Source organism: Meles meles, chromosome 2, assembly GCF_922984935.1.
Source record: "Meles meles chromosome 2, mMelMel3.1 paternal haplotype, whole genome shotgun sequence".
In the NCBI taxonomy this organism is placed as follows: Eukaryota; Metazoa; Chordata; class Mammalia; order Carnivora; family Mustelidae; genus Meles; species Meles meles.
This window is the reverse complement of record NC_060067.1, coordinates 80367934-80387040: the sequence shown is the minus strand read 5'-3', so window position 1 is coordinate 80387040 and position 19107 is coordinate 80367934.

Sequence of the window (19107 nt, the reverse complement as noted above, 5' to 3'; positions counted from 1 at the left end):
TTTTTAGAGTTTTGTTTAGTATGTTCTGCTAAATGTTGAACATCAAATGATTAATAGCCACATTATTTTCTTCTGTATTTAACAGTAGTACTTCTAAACTTTAGCATAATTTTGTTTAACATAATATTTTTGTGATAATTTTCTACTATATTAGTCATCATGTAAAAAGGTAATTTTATTTGTATTTTGCTAAATGCTTGTGCCAGAATTATATTTTGCTAATGCCAGAATTTTTCATTGTTTTTATACTTCCTGAACATCTTTTTCTTTAAGCAGAATTTCCATAAAAAATAGCTGATCAACATGACTCATAACATTTACTAGAATGACTGAATATGAATATATCTCGGGCAAATAAGAATAGTCTCTTTCTAACAGAAGGAGATCCAAGAAGAATTTTTTCAACTACAACTTGTACTCTCATTAGCAATTCTAAAAAATATATTAGCTTGTATATTTAATCAATTTTCTGTTACTTTGGTAGTTTTATTTTTTTACAATGTCAATTTTAAATAAAAAATCTCACGAATTATTTTATAAAAAACACATTTAAACTGTAATCAAAACATACAACTTACAGCATTAGAGACAATATTTATAAATCACATATATTTGGTAAGGATTTGATATCCAAAATACTTAAAGAACAATTCAAAATCAAAAAGAGAAGCCAGTTAAAAAATGGACAAAAGACTTGAATAGATATTTCTCCAAAGAATGCATATGACTGACTAATAGCACATGAAAAGGTGCTCAACATAATTAGTCATTATGGGAATTGAAATCAATGAGATACACTTCACATCTACTAGGATGTCTACAATATTGATGACTAAGAAAGATGGAAAACGAGAAGTATTGGCAAGGATGTGGTGCTAATGTGAGATTGTGTAGCTGCTGGGGAAAACAATTTGATGGTTCCTGAAAAGTAAAGCATGAAATTACCATATGATCCAGCAATTTGACTTTCAGGTATATACATAAAAAATTGAAAATAGGGATTTAAACAGATACTTATAAAAAAGGTCTATTGAAATATTATTCACACTAACAAAAAGGTAGAAATGTGTCCATCAACTGATAAACACATAAACAAAACATACACACACAGAAATATCATTCAGCTGTAAAAGAAATGAATGCATCTTTCCGATGCATGTTACAATATGGAAGGATCTGAAAATAGTACATGAAGTTAAATGAACAAGACATAAAAGGACAAATATGGTATGATTCCACTTACATGGGATATATAAAATAAATAAATTCATAGAGATAATATAGATTAAGGATTTAGCAGGGACTTGCGGAGAATGGTGAATTATTGCTTAATAGATACTCTGTTTCTGTTCAATGTGGTAAAAATTTTTGTAGATAAATAGCAATGATAGTTGCACAAAGTTGTCAATGTAATAACAAATTATAAAATTCTGTTTTTGTTTTTTAAGGTAGATCCTGAAATAATAATTGATACTAATTGAATGATTGAAAGTCAGTCTTCGGCACTAGTCTTAACATGGTAGTCATTCTAAGACCTTCAAGTTTTTTCACATCTCTAAATTGAGGGCATTCTAAAAGAGGATATTTGAAGATTCACAAACCCAACTATAATATGATTATATACAATTTTTCTGTTCTTCTTAACAAATGGATATAAAGATCATTAAAATTGTGGACTATCATAAAAAAAAAACAGTTACTATAGAAACCACTTCTATGATTGGACTGATTCCACTGGTTTCATTCATTATTAGACTGAATAAAGGTATTGAAACTTTTAACAGATATTATAGGGGGAAACTAGCATCATTGGTTTATGAAGTTGGAAGTAAGCAATTTTAGTCACATTATGAATAAAGAATTCCTTGTCATGTGTTAAGAATATGAAATAAATATGGGAAGCTTTATCTCCTTTCAGTGAACAAATAAAGCCAGAACTTGCAGATTTCTTGGATGGCTGATCACTTATAAATTAGTTCAGTAGTCTTTGCAGAAAGGTTGACTCCCTTTCTCAGAGTCTCAGACAATAAGAAAAAATTCTATAATTATGAAAGTAGGTTTTATGTTTCTTTATGACATAATTAAATAAAAATATGTATCATTTTAAATACCAAGGAAATTCTATATGTTGAAGAGATTTATCTTAATTCACAAAAATGTAAAAGCAGCACTTATGATATCAGAGAATAATCACGGAATTAAATCTATCTTGAAATTTTGGACTGTAGTAGTCTTAGAAAGATTTCCTTCCTATGCTAGTTGAGAAATGAGGAGATACATAGGACTATGAAATGCATACAGAGCATGCTCCAAATATTTTCTTAATATTATTTCACTCTGGATCAATCCTCATTAAACAATCATATTTACTTCCATGAGTTTATGTTTATAATATCTAAAATTGCTTTTGTATGAACTTTATTACTGCGTAGATGAATGATTACTCTCCATATTCAGGAATTAACTAAATTTAAAAGGCGAAGCTAAAACTTGATTTCAATTATTTTTTTAAAAAATGAAGTACTTGATATTTAGTTTTTAGGCTTCCTGATCCAATTTTTGTCTTCATTTCATCTATTATCTATTTATAATTCTTTTCTGCTCCTATAGATGGTCATAGCTGCTGTGACGATCTTTCTTTACTCATAGGTTTGCTTTATGGAGAAGGGTTAATAGCAGCATTCAAGACTCCCTGCAGTAATCTGGGTCACTTATAGTTTACAGATCAGGATTTCTTTACCTAAAACTACAATCACAAATACACATGCACACACACACAAACACACAAACCTTTCACTTTGTACAAGAGTTAATATAAAGATAATGCAATGTCTATGGAAAATGAAAAATGAAGACAAAGAGTAATAGGATAGAGAGAAGACATATAACATAATGATTACTGTTTCTGTGCTGCATTTTCTCGGATTTTTCTCCTACTTCCAGTAGTCTTGTTTATGGAAAGATATATTGTCTAGGAGAAAATGTAATTCTGTGGCAATTCCTCAACTTCGAAAAAATATTTTATCCACCACCCACAGGTGTATTATCATAGCCATCCTGGGAAAAGTAACTACTTCTAGCCTCTAGATCATTCTAGTAATATTTAGAAATATTAGAACTCTTCCCAGACTCACCATGTCAAAACTGAACTTAATGGCACATGAAACTTAATTTTACTTAAGCTATTGTTTCCTAATAACTAAGATTTAAATTAAAGCAATTTATTATTTTAGTACTGTTCTGTAATTATAAGTGAATGTTTACCCTAAATAAGTAAATTTTGCATATGAATAACAAATTATTAAATATAATCCAAATATAAATGCATATTTGACCCAGAGAATAAAATGAAAAAAGTCACTTACTACTTTACCAAAACAATTATGTTTCATTTTCATTTCCTATGTTTATGCTTTTGTTTATGCCATGCACAGGCAAGAAGATGTATTTTCTTTTTTAAGTAAAATATACCTGTACACATAGACATTGTAAAAGAAGTGTATGTTATTTTCTAAGCTTGGAGTTCACATAGTCAAGGTGTAAGAAGCATCTTTATATATTATTAAATAAATTTATAATTGTATAAACTTTTATTATTGATAGAGAAAATAAAACACATATTGAACAAAAATTTCCAGCTGTTATAATTTTATTTTATTCACTTTTTAAACATTGCATTGAGATTGCATTTTTAAGAATTCAAAAAATATTATTTAAATATAGGTAATATAGAATGCTATATTAGGTTCAGATGCACAACATAGTGATTCAACAATTCTATACATTACACAGTGCTCACCATGATATGTGTATTTACCATCAGTCACCATATATTACTAAAGTATTGTTAATTATATTTCCTTTACTTTTTATCTCTGTGATTTGTTTATTTTATGACTGAAAGTTTATATGTCTTTTTTTTTTCCATTTTATTTATGAAAGTTTATATGTCTTAATTTCTGTCATCTATTTTGCTCATTTCCCCCATTGCCCTCCCCTCTGGCAACTACCAGGTTTTTCTCGGTATTTATGCTTTTGGTTATTGTTTGTTTTGTTTTATTTTAGATTTCATTATTAGTCAAATCATATGGTATCTGTTTTTCTCTGACTGACTTATTCCAGTTGGCATATTACCTTCTAGGTCCATCCATGTCATTACAAATGGCAAGATTATGTTCTTTTTATGAATCAGTAAATATTTTGAATATATATATGACTGATTCATAGATATATATATACACACATATAATGTATATATATGTATGTATGTGTGTGTATGTGTGTATGTGTATATATATATAGCGCATTTTTTTTATTCATTCATCCATCAATGAACATGTCGATTGCTTCTATATCTTGGCTATTGTAAATGATGCTTCAATGAACCTAAAGGTGCATAGGATGTAGGGTGCATAATTTATTTTATTTAATTTATTTTTTTCAAGAGAGAGAGGGAGAAAGAGTGCAAGAGCAGAGGAGGAGAGACAGAGGAAGAGAGAATCTTAAGTAGGGTCCACATCAAGCATGGAGACCGATGCAGGGCTAAATCTCATGACCCTATGACCATGCCCTGAGCCAAAACCAAGAATTGAACACTCAACCCACTGAGCCAACCAGGCGCCCCTGGGGTGCATGATGTTTAATGATTAACAATATGACAGACCATCATAAAGACTTAAATTAATTTTTTTATAAACCAGTTTTCTCACCTTTGGGTATGTCCATATTTTCATTTTAATAATCAGAGTGATGACAAATAGGCATCAGGTTAAATTAATATATAACCAGTTATAATTTTATGGCATAAATTTCTATAAGTAAAAATACAGAACTTTATACTGTCTCATATGTATTCTGAAATAATCTTCTAGAATACTGTTCTGCTCTCTTACAAGTGATGCAGTTTCTTGTTTTGCACCATCCTTGTAATCATTTTGTTATCATCTTCCTAATATTTTAGAATTTGACATTATTTGAAAAGTTATTTTTTATTTCTATTCATATAATATTTATTAGACACTTTGAATCTAAAACTTTGTTCCTCTTTTTGCAGCTATCTGTATTATTGGTGTCTTTTAAAAATTAGTATTTGAAAAAAAAGTTTCCAACTATAATGCTAATCATATTATGCTATATTTATACATCAAATGTATCTTTCAGTTTTTAAATTATAGTGACAATTTCAGGTCATTTCTTGTAATTATTAAGTCACCAAAGTAGCTAGCCTTTTTGTACAGATTGGAATTTGAGAGATTCAGTAATTAATAACCCTTTTCTAAAGGGAAATAAAAATAACTAAGAAATTTTACTAGATAATTTCTTTGAATTATCATTATAAAATCGAATTAGAATACAGTCTCCACAAATTAAAAGATTTAGCAGCAGCACAAGTTTTAGTATAAAATAGTAGATCACTAATTGAATGTGAACTGGACCATATATTCCAATTATTATCCTTCATACTATATAGGAAATACTGGTGTATTATGAAGCATAATATTAAAACTTCATTAAATCAAACTTAAAATCTATTAAAAGATAAATATGCATGCATTTGTCTCAATCTTACCAACAATCACAAAAATTTTTGTATACCATTATTCATGGATTTCTAAAGCAGGAAGTTTTAGTAAACTTAAATATTTCTTATATATGACTCCTTAACTTTATTTTTACCCAAATTAAAATATATTTACTGTTTAATTATAATTATAAGATTAAGAATATATGGTTGTTGTGCAAAATAATTTTCTGCCATTGCAAAATGCATAAAAAGACTAAAATCACTAACATCTAAAAAATAATTACCATTTTGTGTTGGTGTGCATATTTTTATAATTTATATCTGAACATGTGTATCTATATAGGCAGTATGTATAGGTGTCTATAATTACTTACAAAATGAGACCAGCATATCAATATTTCATGCTGACCACAATACAATATCAAAGGTTATGGACATTTTGTAAAACTAGTCCTGCATATACTGAATTGAAAAGTTGCACTTCTTGGTTTTTTTTTTTAAGATTTTATTTATTTATTTGACAGACAGAGATCACAAGTAGGCAGAGAGGCAGGCGGAGAGAGAGAGGAGGAAGCAGGTTCTCTGCTGAGCAGAGATCCCAATGCAGGGCTTGATCCTAGGACCCTGAGATCATGACCTGAGCCAAAGGCAGAGGCTTTAACTCACCTATCCACCCAGGTGCACCGAAAGGTTGCACTTCTGAAATGTGATTGCTATCACAAATTCTAAAGAACAGTACATCGAACCTGGTTCTTGTCAGTATTAATATGCCTCATCATATAGAAAATAAACTTTCAAACATTATTTTCTATATTTAGCATTATTATCTAACATTATTTTATATTACATTTCTATGAATACCAGTAGAATGAAATAAATTTCTCCTATTTTTGCTTATTTTTTGAAAATTTTTGTGAATTTTCTAAACATACACTGACCTTTTTATCCTTTCAATTATCCATTTTCTGTATTAACTAATAAGAGTTTTTCTCTAACTTGGGTGTTAATATAAGATCTGATGCAAATATTATTCATAAATTGAAATTTTGCTTGAATTCATTTTTGTGTTTATTTATTTTAACATCCTTGAGTTGTAATTAATGTACCTATATTTTTCTGTATACAGAATCTATATTTTGTATATATACTCTATACAATGTCTATATTTGTCTGCATATAGAAAACCTGAGATTTTCTGTGTTTTCTATATTTCATGTTTAATGCATAAATACCCATCTGCAGCAAAGCTAATTAAATATTTACCTTTAATTTTTGTTTCATTTTAAATACATACTTTTAATATAAAACCAATAATAATTTTCCAGTATCTTACAATAATTCTAATCTTAAATTTCATTATGCAATAAATGCAATATTAAATATTATCTACTATACAATAGAGAACACCTTATTATTTATTAAAACGTTAATTCAGTAGAATTAACTTTATTTTTGGTTGTCTTCTCCTAAACAGCATATATGATACCATAACCAAGTATATTTCAATATTGATGGAAACACATCACAAGAGTGAAAGTTATCAGTTAATTAGATTAATACTTTGGACATTAATATTAGTTTAGTATCTATTAAGTTTCTTCTACTTATAAGACCCTGAATAGGAGATTTGGATGTACAATCTCATTTAACTATTATTTATCCCTATGAAGAGAATTTTCTTATCCCCATTTTACATATGTGTAAATATTTGCTCAGAGCCTTACAATAACTTTAATTTTACAGAATCAGAAGAGCCAGAAAATGTAATCCACCACCAAGAACCTTAAAGACTACACCATCTTGCTTATGTAGAAGGGGTTAAGAACTTGTTCTTAATGAGAAAGACTTAGTCTGTGTTTTAGTTTTATGCTTCAACACATCAGTATAGATAATGCTGCTGCTTTAATTAAATTGGTGAATAATGAAACCATGAAAAATATACAAAATAAAATTCATTCAGTGACATAAAGTAAACCAGCCATAAATTAAATTTGAAGAGGCATTGCATAGTAAGATAATATCTCTTTGTTAATAGTGTATTTATATTTTAACCTTATATGTGACTTTTTAAAGTTTGATATGATTTCTTTGAAGTATATCTCTTTTTACCAAGTCCTGCAGTATGTGTGTACTCAGTTTCCATAATATGTGTCAGTAAAAGTAATAACTGAAAATATTATACTTGGAGATTCTAATAATGACAGCAGCTAGCCTATACATATCTCAGAAAAATAAAATTTGTCACATATATTCACAGTACATTTTGTCCCTCCAGCTAAATTTTTTAATATTTTGAGATACCTTTTTTATTAAAACAGAAAATGAAAAAGTATTTTAGGAGTTATTGAAATGACAAAATGCTATTTTTAAATTGAATGGCTTTATTATTTGCAAGACATATTATAGTTCCAAATGAAGTTGTGAACACATTAACAGCATTCTAATCACATTGTTCTGGAAACCATGACTAAGATGTGTATGTTTTCCAAACAATAATATCATATATACACTTACAGACACACATTGATTCACATATAAGCATACCTTCATATTTGCTAGGACATTTCCATCTATTATTACCTTCACTTTATGTACTAATTCATATTTGTACAGATTCAAATATTTTTCAATATGTGATTCCTTATAATAGGAAGTTCCAAATAAAAACATAGAAAATAATCTTAAAGATTCTAAGGCCTCATTTATGTGTAGTCTCTAACAATAAACAGATATTTAAGGTAAGTTTAAAAGCAATTAACTCTTAAAAAAGGGGTGGGGATTGGTGCCTGGGTGGCTCAGTTGGTTAAGTGTCTGTGTTCAGCTCAGTTTATGATCCCAGGGTCCTGGAATGGAGTCCCCATTGGGCTTCCTGTGCAGCCAGAGAGCTTGTTTCTCCCTCTCCCTCTGCCTGTCACTTCCCCTGCTTGTGCTCGCTCTATCAAATAAATAACTACAATTTTTTTAAAAAAGAAAAAAAGAATTAACACTTTTTTTTCCCCTTTCCTGAAGTTGGATAAGGAGGAAGGGGGACCAGGATCAAACATCTCTTTGTTTAAAATATTTAGATAATGTTTCTAGAAACATCAATCTGTTTTTAACAGTGGTTTTGGCAACTGTGTCAACTTTTTGTATGTATGTCTTATAGTTTTATTAGCTGTTAATATAATATACGAGAATAACAAAAAATTAAAAATTAGTATGTTTGGGGAAAAAAGAGTGTATTTGGCACCCAAAGAGATATATCTACCAAACTATGAAAACAATGTAGTTTTCATTAGGGCAAATGAATTGAAGAGTCAAGATTTAATATACATTCTGCTATTGATGAAATCAGTTTTCAAAGGCTTTGCTTTCTGGCAGTTTAAGTGTTTCAGTATGTTATTGTTTCTGTCTTAATATGTTGTTGTGACTGTAACAGCCTCCTTGTTTTTTTTTTTTTTTTTTCACTTTTTTTTAATTTCTTTTCAGTGTCATGGTATTCATTGTTTTTGCACCACACCCAGTGCTCCATGAAATACGTGCCCTCCCTATTACCCACCACCTGGTTCCCCAACCTCCCACCCCCCCCGCCCCTTCAAAACCCTCAGGTTGTTTTTCAGAGTCCATAGTCTCTTGTGGTTCATCTCCCCTTCCAATTTCCCTCAACTCTCTTCTCTCCATCTCCCCATGTCCTCCATGTTATTTGTTATGCTCCACAAATAAATGAAACCATATGATACTTGACTCTCTCTGCTTGACTTATTTCACTCAGCATAATCTCTTCCAGTCCTGTCCATGTTGCTACAAAAGTTGGGTATTCATCCTTTCTGATGCCTCCTTGTTTTCTTAAAGTATCTGTTTACCTAACACTCCATGGTAAGAGAACCTTGAATGACATCCAAGTGGCTACTGGCTTTCCAGAATATGAGTATATTTCCCAACCTCTCCCTCATGTATGTGGGCCTATACCACTAATATCTGGTTAAGGGATACAAAAAAGAGAGCACTGTGTGCAACTTTGGGAGGAGTTCTTAAAGAAAGAGCATATTAGCTTTTTATTCCTTCTTCCATAATAGTTGACCCATGGATTTCACTTGCATTTATGTGGGTGAGAGAAAAACAAACAAACAAAAAAACAAAAACTTTTACTCTGATTGCCTTATATTTTATATAACTGAAATCAGTGTAGCCATACCAGATTTCTTTGATTACTTGTCTGACATGTCTTTATCTATTCTTTTACTTTTACTCTTCTTGTATAACTATGTTTCACTCTGTTTTTTGTAAGCATTGAGTTGCATGTGATTTTTTCTTTTAATTTTTTTAAATTTATTTATTTATTTTCAGCATAACAGTGCTCATTGTTTTTTCACCACACCCAGTGCTCCATGCAATACGTGCCCTCTCTATTACCCTCCACCTGGTTCCCCAACCTCCCACCCCCTCCCCTTCAAAACCCTCAGGTTGTTTTTCAGAGTCCATAGTCTCTCATGGTTCATCTCCCCTTCCAATTTCAACTCTCTTCTCCTCTCCATCTCCCCATGGGATTTTTTAAATCTAGATTGGTTTTGGTGTCATTGTAATTTATGTATCTTTATTGTGATTATGTTGTGTTTAGATTTAGTCCTATTGTATTATTTAAATGTGGTTACACATGTTCTCCTTTATTTTTTTAAACCTCCCACATTCTCATAAGCAATACTCCTTTATATTTATGTATGTGTTTTTACCAATATTCATGCTCACTATTGCATCTTTTATCCAGTACGTTTTCTGGGTCCAATTTTCTGCTGACTGATATATATATATATATATATATATATATATATATATATAGTATACATGGATTTATGTACAGTTGTATATAATTGTATTTAAAATACAATTTAAGTATTGTAAATTATTATATAACTTTTATATTATCTATGTGTGTGTGTATATATATATATATATATATATGATATGAATGTTTGCCCCCCTCCTCAAAATTTATATGTTGAAATTCTAATTCCCAAAGATAATAGTAGAGGTAGGTGAGACCTTTGGTAGATGTTTGAGGCATAGGGGTAGAACCCTCATGAATAGGATAGTGCCTCATAAAAGAATCTCTAAAGGGATCCCTACACTCTTCTATCATGTGAGTAAACTATGAGATGTCTGTGAATATATTTATTTATACTTTATTTATATATTATATAATTTTACTATTACTTTTAATTACAACTGATTTCCCAGTGAAGGTCAATGGTTTTACAAAACTGGTCACAGACTAACTCTTTGCCTGTAATAAACACAAAGGCAGATTTCATTACCTGTGCCAAAATTCCTACAAAAATCTAACAATTGCATGATAACATATGTTCACATCTGGTACTGGAACCCTCTTCTCCAGAGCTTGTGCAATATCAGTTTGCATATTTTTACTTTGATTTGCAGTTCCTTACTCTCTCTAAAATCTGTGGATTTTTCTTTTAAGAGCTATGATTATTTAAAAAAAAAAAAGCAACTTTGATTATATATTTTGAAATATTTTATCCAGGATTTATCGTTAATGGTAGAAATGAGTGTCAATCCATGCTACTACTTTGTCAAAACTATTAAGCCTCTTCTATGTTTTTCTTTTGTAAAATAATTAAATACTTATTATTATTCTAATGACATAAAAAACAAAACCTGGCAAAATTTTTCTCTAAAGGGCTAGATAGTAAATATTGTAGGCTTTGCAAGCCTTATGGTCTCTGTTGCACTACTCTACTTTGCTGACATACTAAAAGCGGCCATAGATAATATATAAAAAAAAGTGGTATGACTGTTTTCTAATAAAATTGATTTATAAAAATAAATGACACAAAAGATTTGACTTGGAGACAGAAGTTTGCTGACTTCTGACATTTCATAATCCTTTATAGGTTCTAAAATGCACTATAAGAATGACTACTTTTACTGATCATTCTCATGAAATGTTTTCCAAATATCTTACCTGCTTTAATATCTATAACTGTACCATTCATATGGTACATTATGTCATGTCTTAAATTCATATGCAGTATTTCTTGATGAAAACCATTATATGAGTTAATTTTATTATGCCTCTTTTATTATGTTTATCTGGTATTTTATTATGTTTATATGGTATCCTATGAATCAGGATTCACATTGTTGAATATTAATTATAAAATAGGATAATCGGGGCGCCTGGGTGGCTCAGTGGGTTAGGCCGCTGCCTTCGGCTCGGGTCATGATCTCAGGGTCCTGGGATCGAGTCCCACATCGGGCTCTCTGCTCACAGGGAGCCTGCTTCCCTCTCTCTCTCTCTCTGCCTGCCTCTCTGCCTACTTGTGATCTCTCTCTCTCGCTGTCAAATAAATAAATAAAATCTTTGAAAAAAAAAAAAAAAGGATGTATCAAGTATATATACATACACTGTGTTCAAATCCTACGGCAACATCATCAGATGCTCTACACTCATTTATAGAAGCCCCAGGACTATTTATATCTGTACATATTGTCAATAAATAAAAGACATCTTAACAACCGACATAGATTGATTAATCCACCCAAGAGATGACTAAATTTAGTCCCTGAAATCTTAACCTAAGGATGCTGTTTAGTATATGTGCTGCTGAAGCAAGCACTAAGAATGCTGTTTAAAGTATGCACTTTTTTGCCTTCACAGTACTTGTTCTTATCATTGTTATTGACACGAAGACAGTGTAGCACTTAGCACATCTCTGAAGGCAGAATACATCTCCTGCAGTTTAATATACGGTGTTTGTAAAATGGGACACTTCTGTAGAGCACACATAAAACCATATATTTGTATCTCTCAATTTTTGGTGAGGGTGAGGTGGAAAGAACAGTGTCATCTTTTCCTTAGTAATAAGATTGTTTCCATCAGTTTTTTGTCATTAATGATAAAGGATTATATTCTTAAATAAAAATCAGGTTTCTAAAAGAAGATGGCTGTATGTGTCTCTGGATATTAGCATACAGCATTTTTGGAAATGGGTAAATAGTGAATATCTACCATTAAATATGGTTTTATGCACTGTGTGACTAGTGATTCTCGAAGTAAACAGTGAAAATGTTTCTAATTCTTACTCAAATAATAGTGCATTAGCTAGATATTAAATGCTTCTAAGAGAGGATGGGGACCACCCCTAGTAAGTAAACAGCAATGCTATAGTGAAGGTATTCCAGTAAGAGTTGAATAAATGGCTTATCATTTCAACCTGTCACAGAAATATCCTCTGATTAGCATGACTATTTGAGATATTCACATATGCTTTGTTTGTGCAAATTTTAGTAAGTGATTTTGAAAAGTTTTTTAAGCTTTAAATAAATAGAGCCCTATTAATGTTGATAATCTTAATTATAATTTAAAGAACAATAGGATTATCAAAAATAATAGCAACAAAAACATTTATTTTACACTATGGGTTAAAAAGATATAATAGCTATGAAATATCATACCTTAACAAATAATGCTTTTTTATTTTTTGTGTTCACTCAAAATTATAAAACATATAGAAAAGCATGTTCATTATATAATGACACCAGACACTTTTTGGGTACAAGATATTCTAGAAATGTAAGATTAGATACCTACATCTGGGAAAATAGAAAGAAATAAGGCACAACAAGACAAACCTTTCAGTTCGTTGTGTCAAGTTGTTTTTCTTTTTAAAACAATTAATAAAACTAATAATATAATTAAAATTTAAAATTATTCATCTATATATATGTTACATAATCCACATTTTATAGCTATCTAAAAAAGTTACAACTGATGGGGTGCCAGGGTGGCTCAGTCAGTTAAGTTTCAGGGTCCTGGGAGGAGCCCAGCATTGGAATCCCCACAGGGGAAGCCTGCTTCTTCTTTGCTCTCTCCCTAAGGCTCCCCCTGCTTGTGTTCTCTTTCTCTGCCTAATGAATAAATAAAACCTTCATAAAAAATTATAACTGTTATCTTGAACAGAGATGAATTCATAGAATTAAATTATGGTCTTTAACATGAAAAGAGAGATTTCTTCTTTCTTCATATGTGTCCATCATCAAAATGATGAATGGAAATAAGTCGATTTCAAAATGTAGAATGTAAAATCCTTCCTAAAAGACTTCTGTTGTCCATGTTTATTTATTTCCCACCTATAAAACATATGGTAGGTTTGAACAACAACTTGTAATAAAAATGCAATCTATAAAACTGAAAATAATATTTTAATGTTTTGTGTGAGCTTACTAATGGTGAGCTTACATGTGAACAGGTAATTTGTGCAGTTTCTTTGATGTAAGCAAATATATGTCAAAATAAATCTTAAATATATTTTCAAGAGTCCAGAATTGGTGGTGCTATTGGAGTAATAGTAGAGAAGACAACTACAGAAAAGAGCTAATTGTTTTCTGATATTTATCATGTTAAGTAGAATAAGTCGAGTCAATGTTAATACTTATTAACCTCAGAAAATTGACAAGGGCAAATAATGTAAATAACAGATAGTAATCAATAAAATCACTGCAAATAAAAAACAAAATAATAACAAATGAAAATTTATAAAGAAAAGATAAATTTTAAATGAGGCAATTCTATTTATGATATAGGTCTTGTACATTTCAGCCAGTTTCATAAGTTTACTCTAAGAGAAAATGTGAGTAAAGCTCACATTTGTATAAAAAAAAGTTGGTTATTTCATTTAAAAACTCAAAAAGAGAATAGTCCAACATTTGATATCCCAAACCATGAAAATGAAAGACTATTTGTAGCAAAATATAATTAGAGAGAACTATAAATTATTATATATAGCAAAAGGAAGCCAAAGCATAAATGTCAATTCTATGTCATTTAAGGAGTAAGTGAAGTGTATCTAAAGGGATTTTCTTTCTGTCTCACTTCTGTGACAACATATTTAAAAATCTTTCATATCATAAAAATAGGAATGGATAATGAAATATTGCTAAATGTTGTCATTAGAGCAAAGTTCCTTTAAGATGCAAACAATGACGTTCTCATTAGGGGTGGAAAAGTGATGTCCATCCAAGCATGAATCCCAGCTGTGAGAGTAACTGAAGTCTTACACTCTGCTTCTTTTTAAACCCAGGTTCAACTTGTAATAAAGATCTCCAAAAGCCCATTTTCCCTATTATATCCCTAAATTTAGATGTTACATTCTCGTATGATGATCTGTGTGAAGTTTATGGTTTCTTTAAAAGTGGAGGATTTTTTTCAGTGAGGCAACTGAGGCCAATCTCCTCCTCTTGCAGTGAAAGAGAAAAAATAAAGCCAATTGTGCTGTTTTTAGTGCACCTGGAAAACCAAACTTCTATTTTTTTGTATTTATTTCTAACCACCTAGTTTTTTTGTTTGCTAGATTTTGCTTTTGTTTTCATAATGTTTTAAATTAGATACAAATAAATGTATCTAATTTATTAATTTCATATTGATATGAATTTCATAAGTTTTAATTATATTAATTAAATCATATTAATTTCATAATGTTTTAAATTAGATACAAATACAAGTAGTACAGGGACTCTAACTTGAGAAACATTTCAATTGCTTTGTAATTTTTTAACTTATCAAAAGACACACAAAGAATAAGACTCAAATGGTTTTTGAATATTTCGCTTAACACAAGGTTATGTTACAGAGTCAGCAATTAATGGCATGGAATGAGACTAGGTGAGGTGTAGACAGGACAGAACTTTCGGGCAGGTATAGACAGACTAAAAAACAAGATACAAAGTTCATCCTCCCACAATTGCACAGAATGACCAATCCTGCAAAGAGTGGTTCAGACAATGACCTAATTCAATTGAATGAGGCTTGCTCCCAGAGTAGGAACTCCTTAGATGATTTCTAGAAGGATACTATTAGTATTTAATTTCTCTTTAGTAGCATAATTATATAAACATATTTGTATCTAACATTTATTGTTCCAGCAAAAGAAATGGAATGTATTTATTAACCTTTTAAAATTAGAAATCAGTTTTTCTAATTCTTTATTCACAATAATTTCCCGCTTTAAAATTCAAGTAGCTTTCAGCCTACTCCTGGATAATATTAGCTTCCAATACTACCCAATGGCCTTGTAAGTGTTCTTATTCTAGTATTTCCATTTAAATATATATATATATTCTAAATATATACCCTGCCTATAGATTAATCAGAATAAAACTGAGTATTGACACTGCCAATTTTTGCTTGTAAAATTTCACTGGACTTCTACAAAACTATGAGAAAATTATTTCAAAATACATTTCAGATACTGGCATTATAAAAAGTTATATCTACAACTTCATTCTTCTTCTTCCTCTAGATATCTTCTTAGTTCTTAAATTTATAAGTAGTTGAGATATTGGTTGGTTGATTAAGTTGTTAGTTGCAAACTAGTAGAATTATAATAACTCATCAAAATGTCAATAATTACCCCTTAATTATGAAAAAGTTAACTAATCAAAGAAGTGTTAATCAAAAGACAATCATAAAGCTTATATAAGAATAATAAAACAAAACACATTAAAACAAGGCTTTATGCAAATAAGCATATTCACTGTAGGGGTGTCTATGTTGTTCCTCAGGTTAAGCAAGTGACTCTTGATTTTGGCTCAGGTCATGATTCCAGGGTTGTGAGACCAAGCCCAATGTTGGTCTGAATATAGAGCCTGCTTCGGATTATCTCTCTCCCTCTCCTTCTGTCCATCCCTCTCTATTCTCTCTCTCCCTAAAAACAAAAAATAAAAAACAAACAAACAAAAGGCCCTGTTAAGTCTGAGATGACTTAAGCAATACTGGCATTGCCAGTTGTATGCTTTGTAAATACTAATTTGATTACCAACCATGTAACATAATGTACACAATAGTAGATAAATCAAATTTTAAAAAATGAAGATAATTAATCCTCATAATCTACTGATGAAGTAAATTCACTAACTATAGTATATCTTGTAGAAAAACTGATTGAGCGTAAAAATATGTATAATAAATAGATAAAAGGATAAAAGAAATCATAGTATGTGTTAAAGTTAATGAAATTAATTTTGGAAAAATTTCTAATAGCAAAATATAAATATTAGAATGGAGAGTCAATTGTTTGAAATATTAGAATGGTAAGAAAATATTTTAAGAGACATAAAAATTTAGAAAAGATGCAATTCCATGAAATTACAATGCTAGTAGTAGATCATCAAATCTATGATAAATTATTTGTTGTAAATTGTTGCCACTAATCAACTCTTTGCTTCTAATTATAAAGTTACCTAAAGTAATAAATGTTTAAACTAACAACTGAGTCCTTAATATCCATCCTAATAGCTTTGATTTTCAAGTTTGAGGAATTTCACATTGAATAAATGAACCCAAGAAATAACAGAAGCAACCTTATTTTTTTCACCTTTCTACATGTTTCAACATGCTCTGTGAAGCTAGATGTCTAATTCCCCATGACTTGGATGAGATCCAAGACAGACTCCATGACGTATATCTTCACTCAGAAAATGACAATCCTCTATTCACTTCAAGTCAAAAAAATTATAATTTTCATTAAACATGCAGTCCCATTAAACAGTCAAAATTCTTCACTTTATTTAAAAATGATATATTTCTTTTTCTTTTTTTTCCTTTCTTTTTTTTTATGTCTTTTTCTGTAGTCAGAACTAACTCTAGAAACCTTTAATCTAAAATAAGTAGTCTGGTTGTCTTTTTCATTTTTCTGCTTTGTATTTCTATCTCTTTCCTATGCTAAACATTTATCATAACCCCTTACATCAAAGCAGAGTAAGGAAGAAAGATTAAAGAATCAAGGTATGTCTTACCTTATTGGATCTGTGATTAGTTTGAGCTTGTCAGAGATTGAAAAATTATTGTCTTCTGGGATTCCTTTAGAGGCCGTTGAGAATTCCCCTTATCGCGCGTCTTTGGGTAGCTGTTTCTTCTCTTGGTGTGTAAATGAAAAAGCTCAATTTATTTCTGCTGAATTCTCCTTACCTTTTCAGGCAGCTGTCCTAAAAAAAAAACAAAAAACAAAAAACAAACAAACAAACAAACAAAAAAAAAAACCCAGAGTGATTCTCTCATCCAGTGTGATGATATTACAGAACTTTGTCCTATTATAATTGGGTTTGTAGTTATTTCCAGCCTACAACTCACAGGTCACTTCATTCAGTCTCTTGACTTTGAGACTGCTTCAGCATTACCTACCTAATAGTCCACTGTGTTTCCCAAACCATAGAAAACTCATATTAAATTTCTAAGGAGTTTCCTTGAAGTAAAGGAAAATCCATGCTAAGCTTCTATGCACCAGTAAAGGTGGACTCACAGCACATACTGATAACTAGTGCCAATAAAATCTTCTTAATCATGTGATTCCATCTCAGATATTCTAACTCTCATTCAATAGACTGGAAGTTGCTTGTTACCTAATTTTCTCTGATTTGACTTTTGGATAGCTCCTTTGTAAGTCCCAAAGAAGTGACTTAGAACCTATGTTTCCAATGTGGGAGTGGTTGACACCTCCTATCTTTAGACTGGAGCACAAACTGATACAAAATTCCAATTTAACATCCTGTTACATGTATTTATGCATTCTTTTATCACAAATTTATTTTATCCTTTTGCACTCTGTGGAAAATTGACCACAGAATATGATGCTGACTTAAATATAGTCAAATAAGAGGCTGTCATAAATTTTTTGAAATGGAAAAAAAGAATCATTATGAAAATAATTGAAAGTCTGAGAACATATACAACAGAAACATGAGAAGATGCTCAACATCACTCATCATTAGGGAAATACAAATCAAAACCACAATGAGATGTCACCTCATACCTGTCAGAATAGCTAAAATAAAAAAAAAACACAAGCAACAAGTATTGGCCAGGACAAAACGGAACCCTCAGACACTGTTGCTGGTAAAGCAAACTGATGTAGCCACTGTGAAAGACTGTATGTTAATAGAACTACCATATGATCCAGCAATTTCACTGTTAGGTACTTACTCAAAATGAAAATACTAGTTCGAAGTGATATATGTACCCCTATGCTTATTGCAGCATTATTTACAATAGCCAAATCATGGAAGCAACTCAAGTGTTCATCAATAGAAGAAAGGATAAAGAATATGTGCCTTATCTATCTATTGATAGATATGACACATATTTTTATCCATTATAGTCCATTATATATATCAAGAATATTCCATTATATTATACATAATATAATGGAATATCTTCAGGCATAAGAAAAATGAAATCTTGCCATTTGCAACAACATGAATGGATCTAGAGAGTATAATGCTAAGTGAAATAAGCCAGTCAAAGAAAGATAAATACCATATGATTTGACTCATATGGAATTTAAGAAACAAAGCAATGGAAAAACAAAGAACAAAAAGAGACAAATAAAAAAACGGACTCAACTATACAGAATAAACTAGTGGTTACCGGAGGGGAGGTGGGTTGGGGAGATGGGTGAAGTAGGTGAAGGGGATTAAAAGTACACTTACTTTGGGGTGCCTGGGTGGCTCAGTGGGTTAAAGCCTCTGCCTTCGGATCAGGTCATGATCCCAGGATCCTGGGATCAAGCCCCACATCGGGCTCTCTGCTCTGC